Here is a 4,924-nt window from a genome sequence, read left to right on the forward strand (position 1 = left end):
GGCTCACTGCAACCTCTGCCTTCTGGTCCAACCAATTCTCCTGTCTCAGCCTCTCAAGTAGCTGGAACTACAGACACCTGCTACCATACCCGGCTAATTTTTGTATTTTTAGTAGAGACGAGTTTTCACCACATGGGTCAGGCTGGTCCCAAACTCCTGGCCTTAGGTGATCCACCCACCTCGGCCTCCCAAAGTGCTGGGATGACAAGCGTTTGTTTTTGCGGAAATACGTCTTCGAAGTTATGTGTCCATGAGTACTGAGTCTGCTAGGGCTGCTGTAACAAAATGCCACACACTGCGTGGCTTAAACAACAGAAATGTATCTTTTCACAGTTTTGGAGGCTGGAAGTTCAAGATCAAGGTGGCAGCAAAATGGATTTCTTCTCAGGCCTCTTTCCTTGCCTTGTAGATGGCCAGCTTCTCCCTGTGTCTTCCCTTCACATGGTCTCTGCTTATTGTCTGTGCCCTAATCTCTTCTTATAAGGACGCTAGTTATTGGATTCGGGCCCATGCAAATGATCTCATTTTCCTTAACCCCTTTAAAGACCTGTCCATAAATACAGTTACATTCTGAGGTACTAGAGGTACAGATCTCAACATATAAATGTGACAGAAACAGAATTCAGTTCTTAACAGAGTAAATGCTGATACTGTTAAATTCACATGATTGGGTTTACGTAAGTTTGCACTACCAACAGCAATGAGGTGCTTCTTTTCATTTATTTATTTTTTAATACAGCTGAAAAAACTACTGCTTAGCAGCAGCCACATTAAAAGTATTTCCTTTCATATTAGAGGCTATAATTTTATTTCTTTTATTTCAGCTCTCCTTGCCCAGGCAATAATGTTTGAGTTTCACAAACTTCACCTTGTATTGAAATAATTTTCCTTTTCACGAATCGGATATGAGGTATTTAATGTTACAGAAACACTTATTGTCGCAGACCGGACCGGATTTTAAGTTGTCGTGACTCAGATGTCTTCCCTTGAATCTGGATGTTGTTTCCCAAGGAATTCATGCCCTGAATATCTCCTCTACTATAATAATAATTCTGAGTGTGGGACACGTGCCTTTGCTAAACTAAAGAAAATGTGTCAACCTGGAGTTATATCCCAAAGTAGCCGAGTTTTCAAGTGTATATAAGGAAGAGAAGAATTGAGTACTCTATTTTGGAAGAGCATAACGTGAAAAATAGGTTTTGTCTTTAGGGTACGAGAAAGACAGACAAGTGCAGTACTTCCTGATCATTGTCCCTTGCATTATGGGCATATCGTGAAAAATAAATTCTCATTCTAGGGATTGTGAACTCATGGGAAGGCAGAACACCACAAGAGATTTGTAGCTATCTCTGCTACAAATTCTCATGTGTGAATTATCTTTAAGGCCTGTTCCTTTCCTCATGATCAGTTTGCCCTTATTAAATGGAGCTTTACCTGTAAATGCTCCCTACAATGGTTTTCTATTAATGAATAGACTCATATTCTAGGCCTTTAGTTTACAAGTGAAATTTCATTCCAAAACCAGTTACAAAAAAGTGTTCTGAATGTCCTTAATCTCTCTTTTTTTATTATTGTACTTTAGGTTCTGGGATACATGTGCAGATCATGCAGGATTGTTGCATAGGTACATTCATGGCAATGTGGTTTGTTGCCTCCATTCCCCTGTCATCTGTATCTGGCATTTTCCCCCATGTGATCCTTTTCCAACCTCCCCATCCCCCTGCTGTGCCTCCCCTGCCCCTGCATGCAGACCCCAGTGTGTGATGCTCCTCTCCCCGAGTCCACATGTCCCCATTGTTCAACACCTGCCTATCAGTGAGAATATGTGGTGTTTGGTTTTCTGTTCTTGTGTCAGTTGATGGTTTCCAGATTCATCCATGACCCTACAAAGGACACAAATTCATCCTTTTTTATGGCTGCATAGTATTCCATGGTTTATATGTGCCATATTTTCCTTGTCCAGTCTATCATTGATGGGCATTTGGGTTGGTTCCAAGTCTTTGCTATTGTAAACAGTGCTGCAATGAACATTCATGTGCATGTGTCCTTATAGTAGAACGATTTATAATCCTTAGGATATATACCCAGTAATAGGATTGCTGGATCAAATGGAATTTCTATTTCTAGGTCCTTGAGGAATCATCACACTGTCTTCCACAATGGTTGAACTAATTTACACTCCCACCAATACTGTAAAACTATGTCTATTTCTCCACATCCTCTCCAGCATCTGCTGTCTCCAGATTTTTTAGTGATCTCCATTCTAACTGACGTGAGATAGTATCTCAATGTGGTTTTGATTTGTAGTTCTCTAATAACCAGTGATGATGAGCATTTTTTCATATGTTTGTGGGCCTCATCTGTGTCTTCTTCTGAAAAGTGTCTGTTCATATCCTTTGCCCACTTTTAGATGGTTTTGTTTTTTTCTTGTAAATCTGTTTCAGTTCTTTGTAGATTCTGGATATTAGCCCTTTTTCAGATGGGTAGATTGCAAAAAATTTTTCCTATTCTGTTGGTTGCCAGTTCACTCTAATGATGGTTTCTTTTCTGTACAGAAGCTCTGGAATTTAATTAGGTCCCATTTGTCTATTTTGGCTTTTGTTGCCATTGCTTTTGGTGTTTTAGTCATGAAGTCCTTACCTATGCCTATGTCCTCAATGGTTTTGCCTAGGTTTTCCTCCAGGGTTTTATGGTGTTAGGTCTTATGTGTAAGTCTTTAATCCATCTGGAGCTAATTTTAGTGTAAGGTGTCAGAAAGGGGTCCAGTTTCTGCTTTCTGCACATGGCTAGCCAGTTTTCTCAACACCATTTATTAAATAAGGAATCCTTTTCCATTGTTTGTTTGTGTCCAGTTTGTCAAAGATCAGATGGTTGTAGATGTGTGACTTTGCCTCCGATGCCTCTGTTCTGTTCCATTGGTCTATATCTCTGTTTTGGTACCAGTACCATGCCGTTTTGATTACTATAGCCTTGTAGTTTGAAGTCAGGCAGTGTGATACCTCCAGCTTTCTTCCTTTTGCTTAGGATTGCCTTGGCTAAGCGGGCTCTTTTTTGTTTCCATATGAAGTTTAAGGTGGTTTTTTTCCAGTTCTGTGAAGGTCATTGGTAGCTTGATGGGGATAGCACTGAATCTATAAAATACTTTGGGCAGTATCGCCATTTTCATGATATTGATTCTTCCTAACCATGAGCATGGAATGTTTCTCCATCTGTTTGTGTCCTCTTTTATCTCCTTGAGCAGTGGTTTGTAGTTCTCCTTGAAGAGGTCCTTTGCATCCTTTGTTAGTTGTTTTCCTAGGTATTTTATTCTCTTTGTAGCAATTGTGAATAACAGTTTGCTCAAGATTTTGCTGTCTGTTAGTCTGTTATTGGTGTATAGGAATGTTTGTGATTTCTGCACATTGATTTTGTATCCTGCGACTTTGCTGAAGTTGCTTATCAGTTTAAAGAGATTTTGAGCTGAGATGACAGGGTCTTCTAAATATACAATCATGTTGTCTGCAAATAGAGACAATTTGGCTTCCTCCTTTCCTAATTGAATACCCTTTATTTTTTTTCCTTGTCTAATTGCTTTGGCTAGAACTTCCAATACTATATTGAATAGGAGTGATGAGAGAGGGCATCCTAGTAGTGCCAGATTTCAAAGGGAACGCTTCCAGTTTTTGCCCATTCAGTATGATATTGGCTGTAAGTTTGTTGTAACTAGCTTTTATTATTTTGAGATATGTTCCTTCGATACCTGGTTTATTGAGAGTTTTTTGCATGAAGGGCTGTTGAATTTTGTCAAAGGCCTTCTCTGCATCTATCGAGATAATCTTGTGGTTTTTGTCTTTGGTTCTGTTTATGTGGTGGATTATGTTTAACAGACTTGCACATGTTCAGCCAGCCTTGCATCTCCAGGATGAACCCTATTTGATCATGATGGGTAAGTTTTTGATGTGCTGTTCCAGTCAGTTTGCCAGTATTTTACTGAAGATTTTTGCATCTATGTTCATCATGGATATTGGCCTGAAGTTTTATTTTCTTGTTAAGTCTCTGCCAGGTTTTGGTATCAGGATGATGTTGGTCTCATAAAATGATTTGGGAAGGATTCCCCCTTTCTGCATTGTTTGGAATAGTTTCAGAAGGAATGGTAACAGCTCGTCTCTGTACGTCTGGTAGAAATCGGCTGTGAACCCATCTGGACCTGGGCTTTTTTTGGATGGTAGGCTATTAACTGCTGCCTCATCTTCAGCCTTTGCTATTGGTCTAGTCAGGGTTTTGACTTCTTCCTGGTTTAGGCTTGGGAGGGTGCAGGTATCTAGGAATTTACCCATTTCTTCCTGGTTTACTGGTTTAAGTGCATAGAGTTGTTTGTAGTAATCTCTGATGATAGTTTGTATTTATGTGGAATCTGTGGTGATGTCCCCTTTATCGTTTTTTTATTGCACCTATTTGATTCTTCTCCCTTTTCTATTAATCTTGCTAGAGGTCTATTTTTGTTGATCTTTTCAAAAAACCAGCTCCTGGATTTATTGATTGTTTTGAAGGGTTTTTTGTGTCTCTCCTTCAGTTCTGCTCTGATCTTAGTTATTTCTTGTCTTCTGCCAGCTTTTGAGATTTTTGATCTTGTTCCTCTAGCTCTTTCTTTTTTTTTATTTTTATTTTTTTTCCATTTATTTATTTTATTGCATATTAGGTTTTGGGGTACTTGTGAAGAACATGCAAAATTGTTGCATAGGAACACATGTGGCAGTGTGATTTGCTGCCTTCCTCCACATCACCTACATCTGGCATCTCTCCCCTTGCTATCTCTCCCCAGCTTCCCACCCCCCACCATCCCTCCCCTATTTCCCCCCCAACTGATCCCAGTGTGTAGTGCTCCCCTCCCTGTGTCCATGTGTTCTCATTGTTCAACACCCGCCTATGAGTGAGAACATGCGGT

The sequence above is a fragment of the Cebus imitator genome, unplaced genomic scaffold (assembly GCF_001604975.1).
Source record: "Cebus imitator isolate Cc_AM_T3 unplaced genomic scaffold, Cebus_imitator-1.0 Scaffold32, whole genome shotgun sequence".
Taxonomy (NCBI): domain Eukaryota; kingdom Metazoa; phylum Chordata; class Mammalia; order Primates; family Cebidae; genus Cebus; species Cebus imitator.